Consider the following 15,006-nt stretch of genomic DNA (forward strand, 5'->3'; position numbering starts at 1 on the left):
AATATGCAGAATGTAATCGAAAAAATACACTACAGTTCCACTTTTACAAATCACTGAACATTAATTTGTCTGCACCGCTTTCGGGATTAAGTATATAAACATGTAATACCTAGTGTAAGTTACATTTATTATAAACATTAGAATTGCATGCAATGTCATGAATTTGCAGTATAATATAATATAATATTATACACTGTTGTTGGTACCTACGCATAATTCGTTGATTTTCAAAATGGTTTATTTTAATTATAGAGATGAGTCATTGCGAAATTAATGAGTTTTTCTACCCCCGCCTTATATTATTCCCGAAAACCAGGGAATGACGGCTGCATAAAACAGAGTAGCAGCTACGAACTTGTATCAAGTTTATTGTTCAAACTGTACCTACACTTGATAGTATAATGAATCCTTTTAATGGTGCAAATAAAACGGGGATGGTAACCAAAGATGATATAAATTTCATTCAGCGCACGGATTTAACAGAGGGGATGAACAATCTTTGACCCAAAATAAAAATATGCCACACAATAACAATTTAAACCTTTGGCAAATAATAATAATAATAATAATAATAATAAAAAAACGTCGAAAAGAAACCGTACGGTATTGTATACGCGTAGAACAAAACAACCGTCGATGTGGTATGATTTATTATCCACTATATTATATGTTTATATTGCAATGAAAGTTAATTTGTTATACTTAGCGTATATATACTAGCAACATAATAAATAAACAAATTGAGGGAACAAATAAAACACATCATATTATGAATATAATGTATTGCGATGGAGGAAAAAACTCAAAGTGTACAAAGTTATAGTTTTATAACACGCGTCACGTATAATATATTATATTATGAGTGTTTATGAATCAGACGTGTACTATTCCAAATTCAAAGTTAAACGGAGCCTACCATCAACATTCTGGAAAATACTCATTGTAATCAGCGTTTTTTGCGAGTGATTTCAAAGGATTCAAGTTGGGATTATAGATCACGATTTAGTTTCGTGATTGATAAATTATTGATATTTAGTAATTTTGTATTGTATACTTGATATTTATATGATACATATATATATATATATATATTATATATATGTATATAATTTCTACACATGTGATATGTCCTACACGGGCAAATGTAAACTGGGCCCGAAGTTACCTTTTTTGTTGTAAACTCGGCCCGGAAATTTCAGGTAGTAAAATAAATCAATTGTAAACTAGGCCCGAAAACATACATAGGAGAAGATTCTATGTTTCCGCCTGAAATGTGGGCCAGTGCATCAGATGAAACGTATTTAACAACAAATGCATGTGAATCATTTCATGCGCATTTTAATTCAAGTTTTAATTCCACTCACCCCAATATATATTCCGTCATTTCAAAATTAAAAGAAGTATAAACAGAAACGTACATTAAAATCAACAGCCTAGATGCACCATTTAAATTCCAAAATATAAAAACTAAAAAAAAAAAAAGAACTCTTAGAAAGAACACTTACAAAATATAAAAATAAAGATATATCAGTGAGTGAATATGTAAAATACATGGCTTTTTACTTAAAAAAACTAGATTTATATATTATTATACTAAAATTTTTCACTCATTATTTACACTACAATTTTACTTATTTATTTTTTATTATATTTTTACACATTTTTACACTTATACATTTATATAAATACATTAATTATTATTTTATTATCAATATCATAACATTTTAATTACATTTTTCATTTAAATAACGAATTTCATACTATGAATAATAATATGAAAATGAAAATAATTTTTGGAGGATAATGAAAACCGCCTCCTCGTAGTGTCCTCTGGGTAATGCGAAATGTTTCTCAAAAATATTATAAGAAAAATCATGGTTTTTACATCTAAATAATTTTTACCTGAAAAAAACCCGGGCCGAGTTTACATCTAAATAATATTGACCTGATAAAAACCCGGACCGAGTTTACCATCGACCTTTTGAAAATGTTTTTTCCTCGGGCCGAGTTTACAATCTCCCGTCCTACACATTATAATAATTAAACACAATTCAATTGTAGTACATTAAAGTTCACTGCAGTAACTATTGATTACTTTTTTAGAATAAACAATTAAAAATGAGTAGTCATCATAATATTAAGGATCATTATCATATTTTTGATAATTATTAAGTTCAGTATCGGTCGGTTGCACTAACTGTTATAGAGGGTTGGTCATATGATTCTGGTATAATTTAGATGAATTTTTATTAACTATTCGTTTTATTTCGATTATATTATAATAGTTTATTGAATACAAATTTATTTTATGTTAATATAAAAACATAAAATTGCGTTTAATATTTTAATTCGATTAAAAATTCTCGAAGCATTTAATATAATTGTATATGCATATTTAAATTAGGTACCTACTTCCATAAGAAACGTCCGTTCTATTGTATTTTATGAAAGTTGACTACATGTTTTATTTTAATATTTTAAATAACCGGTTAAACAGTTTTGAATATTGATTTTATAATGATGGCTCGTCTTGTGTATATAAATTTCAGTGTTTTAGATAATAATACTTAATTTAATACGTCTGTCTACGTGGTTCTGCAAAAGCAGACTATTCGTAGTAATTATAATACATTTTTGAGTATTCAATTTAGATAACTGTAAAATGTCTGCAAAAGCAATAAGTATAATAAATTATGAAAATATAATATCACATAATATACAAAACAGACAGTAGGTACCTACGGTAAAATAAAAATGGTTATAGATACGAATTGAATGGGCACAACTGCGACAATGCAGTTGAACGTCGAAACAATGCGTTTTTCACAATGTAGGTATAAATAAATTATTGTTTATTGCTTTCCATCTTTGGAGAGACGTTCATGAAAGTAGTAGGTACTACATTACTATCGATTTATATTTATTATCCATGATTATGTCTCGTATAAATAAATATCATTTGTTTTTATAAGCTCAGAGGAAACAATTCTGAATTTAATCTGAAGACACGTCGGCGTCATCGTTATTTTTAACGGGGCCAATATGTAGTTCAAATTATAATATTGCAACATTGCGCGACCGCACACAACATAATAATAGGTCGATCGGTACTCGGTAGTATTAAATCGTAGCCAAAAATAAAAAATAAAATTCGTGTACTGGGGGTCGATCTATCGGGGACGTCTTTTTAAGATCTTCGTGAGTCATTATAGGTATATATATATATATATTAATATGTACGTACTAGTACAGTGCAATGATTGTACATATTATGTTTTGTTTGGGTGTTTTCACGGTCAGAAGTTTCGAATCCAATCGAACCACGTCGAATAATAATAATAACGCAACAGGTGACGTTTTTCATTTTTCGTTTCATTCGCTTTCGCTAACCTTCGGTTTTTGAAGAAGATTTATGGCGATCCGAGTACATTTCTGTGGTAATGCAATTAGTTTCGAATTAATGTACCTACGCCCGCCGACGTTTTATTCACCGCACGCGCAGCGCTAACGTCCGCTGCAGTTGTGGGCAACCGAACGTAACCCGCAATTTCCGATTATCCGACGGTGTGCGATGTCGGTGGTCGTTTTCGATGGTCAAAGTACGAGAATAATGTTTTTTTGGTTTACATACAAGCATACATAACCACGGTGCGTGTTGGTTATATATTATATGAGTCTACTTTTTTGTTTTACATTTTTTTATATCTCACAGGCATACATAAACATTTTGTAGGTACACGGCAAATCACGAAAAATTAATAACACCGTTTGTGCACAAACTCGGTCGAGTGTGTAGCCTCCTCATCGTGTATGATAAAATATATTATCCGGATATAGGGTGATTATTAATATACGTCCGTGGCGAATTTCTCCGCAGATGCGTGTGCACATGATGGGGAGTACAGCCACGCGCGTCGTTAAACTTTTCGACGGTCTAATATTGGTCGTGTATTGTATAATATATCGATTCGTATCGGTTATTTATTTATTTTTTTATCGTTTCCTTGGCGTTTTTCCAACGATTACTATAAAATAATATTATATAGTGCTAATATAGTTGACTTCCGTGAGTTATAATAACCGACCATCGATTTTTACGCCTTTTATAATCAACAATAACTACATATCTAATTATTATAGTGCTATTCTAAAAAATACATACATGTATACTTAAAACAATAAAATAAATCATAACGTTCATTAGTCACATTTCTCAAGTAGGTATTTTGCTGTATTCCATGCATTATTCCATTTAATATAACGATTAAGGACCATATTATATTGTACGAGCATTTTTTTCAAACTCGTTAATGACGATAATATTTTAAATAATAGCAACTTAAGGTCGAGTATCGAAGTAGGTATTGGTGAAAACATATTTTGAGAGTTAAATTTTAAAAGTAGGTGTGAATTGTAACCATAAGTTTAAAGTTTACGTTAATTATATAGTAGTATATGTACTAATGGCATTCTGAAAAATAAAAATATATACTGCTAGTGTAAATATTTAATAATTATTTATGCGAAACACTTTTATTTACTCATAATTTTTAAATATTGCATTGTTCAAAAAGTAATACAATTGAGATATTATATTGATTAGTCTTACGCAGTTACTTGTATACTCGGTTATATCATATATCTATATAATAAGTAAATATTAATTACAATACATTCTGCGATAGGCCAAGAATAATATATGCCTACAGGTGTATAAAAAACACTACAAGCCTGACAATAATCGTGTTTATACTTCAAATAAATAATACAATTTATTTTTTGAATCACCATCACTATTTTATTTTTATTTTACAAAATGTTAAAACTAACACTTTTAATTTTAACACGTATTTAGACTTTCAACCACCAGCCAATTTACAGTTCAAATTAATTTTAAAAAAAAGACTTATAATGTACGATTTCATACATAAATTCTGATATGATAATAATATACCTAACTGATATAGGCAGTGCGACGTGTCTGAACTTGTTTGTTTATAATTACTTCACCATTGCCAAACACAATAAAAAGCTGTTCAAATTGTGTTCCTGCAATGAAGCAATTTATTTCTACATAATTAAATTCTATATATAATAATTTAAAAATAAATTATACTACGATTGAAAGCAATTACTGAATAACAAATAGCGTCTACATATTATTATTATTATAAGCACGTCATCCGGGATTGTGTCAATGTGTTCCACAGTACCTATTGCAATTCAATACATAAATTCAATGTTAAGAAACCTAACGGCTTCATGTACGGGATTTTTTTTTTGGTTTCTTCTTTCCGGTTTTCCTTTTATGGAGTGTATTTTAATTTTAATACAATATGAATATTTTGCATATGCATTGTTTGATTTGATTATATTTATTTGATTATATTTACCTACTAGGTACTTACCTATAATCTACCTTAGCAATAGTATTACAATACTTGTACCAATACCTAACGTTTTCCTGAAATGCCACCAGTAATAGTTTACAGATTGTTTACAATGAATATTTATTATGATTTCCAACAAACGAATAAGTGTTTTTTTGTTTTTATCAACAGTTAAATTTTATTAAAAACTATAGTTTTATAAAATTGGAAAAAAGTACTGTTATGGAATGAAAATTGGACTATATTAATAGTGTTATAACGCAGACACAGTACTTATAGACAATCTTGTGACTGGCATAATATTAAGTCCAGATTTACTAGGATTTTGATTAAACTCATACATATATTCTTTAATCACATTACAACTGCTTAAATTTAGCCTATAATTTATGTATAATAAATAATATGTGTGTATTTAGGCGAGTATAATGGTTACTAAGTTTGTTGAATCCATTAAAAGGATAAATGGATAATACAAATTCTTTAACTTAATTAATTTAATAACTGAATCCCAAAAAAATATTTTTCGTTGGTATCACTATATTATCAAACTATAGTATTATCTACTATTATCATACTATATTGTATAATCGCATAATATATAAATCTAAAATCAATACTTTTTTAAATGTGATACATTATGGGTACAAGGACTATTTCCGGGCACCGTGTTTTGGCGTCTGTTTTATTATTTTCTATAAAATCAACCAAAATATATCACATGTGCACTAACTAATACAAAAGATATGTCTTCAACAACATTGGACGTTTATAATACGTGTTTGAATTATTTCCAAAAACAATAATATAGCTACTAGCTAGCCGTTTTGGTTTTAAACATTTCGTATACAAGAATAATAATATATCAGCTTGCAGATAATATGCTATTCGATGCTATGTAGGTATGTATTTGGAGAGCATGTGAAAATACCCAACCACTAATCACAACTGGCTGTTAACCACAAAAATAATCCATGCAAATCGAGAAATTGGACTGTCGAAAAATATTATCATTATACGTTTTAGACATAATAATAATACATATACAATACCTATAGTCTACACATATTATATAAAAATAAAATAATATGTTAACTGAATTTTTCTGCTTGATGGTACTATATATACAAGATTATTTTAATATACCTTACTGTCTGGCGTGAGTCTATTCGGAGGAAGATTTTAGTTATAACTTACAATATATTTCTTAGATTACATTTAACCGGTCACATGAATATGACTTTTACATGGTTATATGTGTCGTGTGGGAACATCTGCAGAAAATACGCAGAGTGCATTGAAAAAAAATAATTAAAACGTTGAATTCTATTTAAAGTATGAAATCAGATTTGACTTCAATTTTTTCTTCTTCATTAACCAGCGGCTGCTTCATTAATAACATATTCTCAAGACTTAGGAAGGCATTGTTTACAGTGTTTAACGCTTTCATAAAAAATGTACAACCACCAAATACAAACGAAAAATACTAAATTATGTATATTATTATTACCGAGACAAAATGTGATACCTAACGATGAATAACATTTCAGACGAAAATAAAATGGTCTGACAACACGACTAGAAGAGCGCGCATGATAATAACATACGTCACATTTTGAATTATGAACATTATTTGGGATCGTTTTCAGTCCAACACTCGTCGTCGTCAACCGCATACAATGTCTGCAAGTCGGTTATATGGCCAGACGTACATTTTCAACCGATGAATAAATCGTTTCCGACGTGACGACAAACGGTATAATATATAAACCTACCTACGCTTTGCGCTTTTAGACACGAGGACAGAGGCATAATATTATTATGTAATATCGAGAAGATTTAAGTTGGTACACAATGTGAATAGTATTATTACGTGAACACGAAACAAGAGTCGATAAATTGACCGTCATCTCGGTGTATTTCGTTTTCCCAGGATCGTAAAAAAAAAAAAAAATAATAATAACAATAATAATAATACTTTTGTTCTTGGCGTACACGGTAGACCGACGAGATTATCGTGCCTTAAATCTCTTTCTCTACCTCTCTCTCTTACTTTCTTCCTATGTATTGTGCTGTTGTCTACGCGGAAGTGTGTGCATTTAACAAGTAGTTACGATTAATACAACGCACGCAAAACCCATCGTGAAACACGAAACACCGTTGACCCTTATCGACTGCACAGCCAACACCCGCAATCCGAATCGAAATCGCATTCGTAAAAAAACAATAATCTAAACATGCATGTTTTGAGGCAAAATGTGCATGCAAATATCATATTATTATTGTGTTTAATGCTTTAATAGTTTAATACTTTAATGTGTTATTATCGTTATCGACTACGGCGATAAATTAATAACATTATAATCATATTGTAGCGTTTGTCGGGAAGAGTACTCGAAATTTAACGACCTAAAGCAAAGCCGATAGTAAAAACAACGAGTACCAATAATAAACTGTCGATCGTATATACGTTCGTAATAATTGTCTAAGTACCTACCTACTTGATAAAGCTACATTCGTTGAACATTGTGATCTGGTGATCTGTGAACTTAAGATAAGATATGGATTTCGTCTGTGAAGTGTAGCGATTGCAAATCATTTTAAACGACTATTGCACCGAACAAAATGATATAAATACATCGAACGGAGTCGAGCAAATAGATTTATCGCCCCCGACGACACTAATTAGCGATATGAAAATGATTTAATATCAAGTCTACGTCAAAACCATTGACTTCATACGATATTGTTATATGTTATTCTAGTATTCGACTGTCTCGCGTCATACATTTTTGATAGGTCTGCTATATGTAAACATTCCGTCTGTATATTTTTAATGTCAAGAACAACACTACTATATATATATACTCATATTTTACTAATAAACAAAGTTATAGGCACGAATAATAAATCAAACACGTGTGAAGATACTCTTAGAAAGATGACTTCATACATATTCAATTTTAGTTTTTTTAAATACATAGTTGTTTAATAGCTAGTTGTTATTATTTTATATCTGATCTAAATGAATACGATAAGGTTTAAGTAGATCGTGAGCTCTAATGAATAAAACAAACGTTTACACTGGCACACCAGTGTTAGCTTAATATTAAATTAAAAATTATAAGCACCAATCAAAGATTTATTGATCATAATTAATCCGGAAAGCCATATTTATTGATGAAATGTTAAATAGGTTAAAGATTCTAGTTGTACCAAGAATCAAGTAAATCACAATTCTAAATTCATACATTTTTTCTAATTTATAAACTATACATTTTTTTCCTAAGATTTAAAGAACCAAAAAATAATTCAAATCACACTTTAACTGTGTTAAAAATTAAAATAATTTGAAAATCAATAAAAGTTCTTATTATTTTTAACGACAACACTTTATATTATAGTACTTTAATAATTTGTTAATATAGCAAATTTGTCACATGACTAATTGTTCGTAGTACTTTTATAAGGGCTTAAAGTTTTTGAAGTATCTATGATACTTAAGTTTTATGAAACTTTTAATGAACTTAAAAAAAATTACATTTTATATATTATTAGTTACTAATAAGTGGTTCATTAAAAAGCTTTGATAGAGTGCATAATTATATTTCAGTTATTGTACGAATATATATTTAACTTTGTAGTATGATAAAAGCAGTTTGAAGTGTACTTTTAACCCCACTGTTATTCGCTCCTTATAAAAATAATACATTTTTTACAAAACATATGAAAGTTACTGAGTACACTATAGACTCCGAAGAAGCACCTATACTACAAAACTACAAAACCCAAATGGTAATTTATCACATTTAAAAATAGAATTTAAATTTAAAAGTACTAATAGTATAAGGTATATGCCTCGGCCGTGATGGCTCATAATATTATATAAGTAAATAAGTTGTAGTATTTGTCATATTTAATGTCTGTAGAGAATTATAGGTACAAAGTTTTCAATTTCAAAGGTATTATAGATGTATTCAAAAATATTTTATCGAATTCAAGTATTTGGATCTACCTTTATAATTTGGAAATGCTTATCTATTTAACAGATTTAAACTTCAAAGCATGTTTTATCTGATATTTATACTATATGGTGTATATATATATATATATTATACATATATATAAGTACCTACTTAATAATATTTATAAACTAAAATAGTTCCTAACATTCGATTTTAATCTAATCTGTTGTGTGTAATCACCAAGATTCATCAAACGTCTATTAAAATTTTGCACTATACCTACTGTCTACAACGTACTTACTATTATACCCAAAATTATATTAGATGATGAACTTAGTTGAACGTTGATTATATTTACTCTTTTTCGCCTGAAAATATCGTTTTTAACCGTATAGTTATTTATTTATTACCTCAGTTTACACTCCGCCGTGACATAAAATAATTATAAATGATTGTAGCTGCTTTATTTACATGATTTGCATAGTATGATGTATTATAATTCAGACACCTAATTGATGAAATTACATTTTTTTCTGACTCGACGCAAGGCATGTTTATCGTCCGACAACTATGTGATCGTGGTCCACTCAAAGCCAGGTTTATTTTTAATAACATAATTATATCAAGTACAAGCTTGAAGTTAGGTACCTACCTACGTGCAGCATGTGAGGATGTAATTGTTGCATACCTATTATTATAATTTTTAGACATTCCTGAAAAGCGCACATTAGCAAGTTTTATATTTATTTATTATTAGGTATTATTAAAAACGCCTTGAATTATAGTACTTTATCGACATATCGTGTCCATGCGAAACAAATACCTCTGTAAATACTCTTCAATAGTTCAATTAATAATGTGGTTTTAAATTGCAGTTTAGAATGAAAAGTGCAACTGCAGACCATAAACAAAATGTACACTTTTTGCTGAAGTAGTCTTAAACTCTTAATTTAGTCCATCGATTGTGATAACTCGTAAACACAATAACTCTTGAGATATGAACAGCAGATATTGCTCGAGCAATCTCGTATACAACCAAAACGACATTATACATTTCGTAAGACTTTGGTTGTCAGATAGTTCACCGACTTTTTTTTATTTTCTGAAAGACACTGGTTTATAGCGTCTGTGTTATTTATGTTCAACTGTAGTACAAATAAAGAGGGTCAAAACTATTTATATACAATCTACTGGTGTATAGTGTAAATGCCGTCTAATGTACATTAGCCAGGACGAATAGGTTTTGTATAAAAATGTCTTTGTTCAGTTGTACTGGATAGTGGATATCAATGGCTTAGAAATATTTGCTTTGAACTCTTCTTATCCCGTTAAAAAACTAGACTTTTTTCTCATCATAAACAAACCTAATGATGATGGATTTTAAAATACCAAAAAATGCTGTGTATAGTTTTAATCTGTCTGGTTATTAAACCTAAATTTATTTTATACTTTTAACTAAGAAATTCAATGAAAAAAAAAACCAAAAAACGATGTCACTACATAAAATACATTTGTACACACTTTTAAGTTTCAAAATTTGAAAATATATTTTTTAATATATATTAAAATTTATTGTATATTTATTTTATTTTTTGACAATTTATATAAAGTAATAATTGTCATAATTAAGTAATGCAATTAACTTTTGACTTGTGTAGGCCGTGGAAAATGGTTTCACATCGATTCAATAAATAATTTTAACAGTTCCCACAGCAGAGTTCAATGGTTAAAATAGTTTTAATTGGAGTAATTATCTCAATGTACTTTAAATTAGGTCAACATTTTAAAAAGTTATCAAAAAAATTAAAACCGCTTATGAATAATGCAATCATAAAATTCAAAAAAATATTAAGTCATATGGAAATAAAATCTCACTTCCGTTTTTCAACTACGGACCCAACTACCTGGTTAGTTTGTTCCGTTAATACAATTATTATGAATTGAACTAATTAAACAATTCAACATTGAACTCGTCATAAGTCACAATACCTAATTATGTCTTTGTACTTTCTGCTTTCCCCGAAGTAAGCGGATAAGTGCGGAGCGTGTAGCCTTAATTATCTTTTACAGTTGTAGGAGTTATTATATATTATATTATGATCTAAAAATATTATCATGTTCCTTCTTCCCCTTTACCACTGAAACCTTAATCCAGGCGCTGGAATAATAATAAACTAATTTAATTGCCAACACATTTTTAAAGCGCGCTCAGTTCATATCATTCTCAAGACGTAGACGTAAGAACTAAACACTCAATTGAAGGCCTTCAGAATGTAGATAAACAAAAGATTTGGAGGGCCTTCGACCCCTAATGGTTACCAGAATAAAAATCCAAAGGAAAACAAATATTTGGATAAATTAAGACATTAAATTGATAAATAATTTCAATATTTATAACGGCAACCTTAGATAGCATACTTAGTAATATTACCTAAGGCCAACGATTTATATTTTGCATTATATTTTTTGCTCTTTTTTTTTATTTTATATATTTATATCCAAAACTGTATTTTTATTTTTCATGTAAATACATCATAATATCATCAACTATATATATCGTAATACAATACAAAACATTATTAATATTATTATTATTGTTGATGAATAGACATGATAAAATATATAGGTAATTAGGTGAAAGTAAATTAAATTATTGTTAACATTAAATATTTGTACCTATATTTTATACCTTCTTTTTCAATTAAAGTAGGTTATCATTCTTTAATACTTAATTTTTTATTTCTTAAATTCATTGAATTAATACAAAATTGAATTTGATATATAGGTATTTATAAATTGATCATCATAAATTAATGTAATTGTAAATAAAAATAATAATGTATTTTATTCAACGTTTTAAAAATATGTATTCAATCATTCATTGGAATCGTGTGGGATACATTGTACTCCGGAGATTTTTTATCCCTCTGGTCGGGAATTTTTTTTTTCTTTGGGGGGGGGGGGGGGTTTTTCAGTTCACAAATGCTCCCTAATAGGTAATTCTCTACCTACCTACATTGTCTAATGACTTATAAAGTTATTTTATATTTTCGTTTTGTAGCGTGGGCGGTAGCGAGGCTATAGTGAACAGTAGTGACCTTTTGTCCGCCTACATTTCTCGGAATAAATTACAAGACAACCGGCGTAAACAATGATGATAAATTATTGTTCATACTATAAAATATTATGCCTCACAGATTTGAGAGGAAAACATCCATAAAAATAATGTCACCGTCGGAACGTTTTCGAAGCAAACAATTATTCATTATTCGACTTGCAGAAAAAAATGCTTGAAAAATAAATGTTTGGACGTTTGGCAGTGACGGAAATAATAACGGTGCTACATTAACAACCGTTTAACTACACGGAATTGGTTCAATTATTTTTCTCGATTAGAAAATTGCAAAGATCAACGCAGCAAACCGTATTCTACTCACGTTCGTTTAAATCGTTTCCCGGCGAAATTAAATCGTACATTAACGAGGAGAACAATAACTACGAATATATTATTATGTGTCCCTCGACGGCTATTATTATTATTATTATAGATGTGACGACCGGATTAGAGCATAATATATTATAATGTTGCAAAATCAAATGTACGCGGCACGCCAGCACGTCCCATGCCCGTTACAACGACCCGTTACATCGCCACCAGACGGTTTCGAAATTATTAGTAGGAACCTAGTGGATTTTTGTGGTTCAATGCTAATTTTGGTCCAATCTGAATTATTAATCGCGTAAAATGTCCAGCTGCTGTCGAAGACTCCCCGCGATGATAATAAACGGCGGCGCGCGGCGTCTCGCTTCGGCGAAACAGGAATAAAATAATATAATTGACGAATAATTCTATCCAAACACGCTATCGCGGGCTAAATACCTTTAATAATCGTATCCGTTTGTGTCGCGATCGTTACCTGCACGGACACCGGTTTTTGGCATTGCCTCCGAGAAACCGTATATTACACTATATACGTCTACGACACACGTATTATATTTTTATACAATATAATATAACACGTGTTGAGAAACCCAAGTCGTCATTGTTGTTACATAAAACGTATGATCGGCGCACGCGAGTAGCACAATATTCTGAATTACAATAAAGTAGTATTATGGAGGCTGTTACGTCTTGTTATCATCGAATTTGTGCCGATCGATGAGTGATGACGGGTACACGGGCAGCAATTAATTTTTACTTAAATATTTTTCATTCACACCGGTGGCATCATTCGGGGCGAGGGCACTAGAAAGCGAGTAACAATGCAGTTACACACAGAATATGATCACGTGATATCTAAAGGACCAGGGAGCGATATAATAGACAACGACGACAAATATATTACTTGACTTACAAAAATAAACAGTGTTTTGCTGTCCGTGCGTTACGCCGACCAAAAACGACCCCGTTTGCATTCGAAACATAACCCCTCGAAACGCCCCACGACGCACCGACGTTCGAGTAACCGCGCGCCAACCCCCAAAACATCAGAAATCTGCGAGATCGGCACCGCTGCCGGCCGGCTACGCGCGGTTACCATGGCGACGGCGGCGCGTATTATGTGCACCTACGGCGAGTGTACCGTCGTACGCGTAACTTACGCGTAGCACCACCGCGTAACCGTCACGTGGCCGACACGAGGGCGGCTGCCGCCGTATCCGCGGGGGCGGTATAATAGGGCTGCACGCGATCGATTGCTCGAGCGTCCCGGCTAAAGACAACAAACGCGACCGCCCGGGTCGTACCGGCCCGGTACACGCTCATCGTAGTACCTCAATTACCGTTGTACCACCACGGCACCATCATCGTCATAATGCACGTCGTTACAAGTCGCAACAGTAAACATATAAACCACAGTATTAATAGTATGACGTTACCAGGGTGGTATTGCGCTCACCTCGTGTAACAGAGCGGCTGCCGATTCAATCATTTTCCGACGATATCATCATCGTCATCGTCGTTGTCGTAGTCGTCATCACCATCACCATCACGTGTGCACCACTGTCAATGTGTCGTCAAATAACTCTGTCCGTAGGTCTCGTCACGCTCACGCGTCCACCGTCTATCGCGATGCTGACGCCGCAGGCGACGGTGACGGCACCGACATGATCGCGGGCGACGATTACCGCACGTTATTTCCCGGAGTTGGTGCCCGCGGTCGGAGATCTTCAGCGGTACAACCTGTGGCCAGCGAGTGTGAGACGGAGGGGCTTATATATATATATATACACACACACACACACACACGCATACACACATAAACAGGTAAGCGGAGCTGTCGCGACGGAGACACGATCAGACGTTCGGTCGGCAGGGCACGCGCGGTACGTCTGCGGCAAGCTTTCACCCGGCGGCGGTCGTAACTCGGCGACGTCGAGCTTGCGCTCAAGCGCTGCCTGGTGGTCGGTTCGGTCGTCCGCCGTCGACGCCGAGCGCCGCGACCGGCTGACGGACGACGACAACGGCGAGGTCAAGTTCAAGCTCGCGTCGAGCCGTGTTGTTACTCCGCGACTCCGCCGGCGCCCCACCACAGATCTCTGCCGCCTCACATACGTGATCTGATTGCGAAACACGCTGTTTAGTCGAAACGTTATTTTTTTGTTTTCGGCATCGCACCGCCACTATTGCGCATTCCGTTAATAATATTATT

At 32.1% G+C, this 15,006-nt stretch overlaps 1 protein-coding gene across 2 annotated transcripts in view; it reads right to left on the bottom strand.

The window, feature by feature from the left end:
- The window catches only part of LOC111031573, a 44,289-nt gene extending 29,543 nt beyond the window's left edge, over nt 1-14,746 (bottom strand). For both annotated transcript variants that reach the window (XM_022311595.1, XM_022311593.1), the window contains exon 1: nt 14,254-14,746. The gene's annotated coding sequence lies outside the window, so the exon portion shown is untranslated. The remainder of the gene's footprint in view (nt 1-14,253) is intronic.
- Between the last annotated feature and the right edge of the window lie 260 nt (nt 14,747-15,006).

Source organism: Myzus persicae, unplaced genomic scaffold (assembly GCF_001856785.1).
Source record: "Myzus persicae strain clone G006 unplaced genomic scaffold, MPER_G0061.0, whole genome shotgun sequence".
NCBI lineage: Eukaryota > Metazoa > Arthropoda > Insecta > Hemiptera > Aphididae > Myzus > Myzus persicae.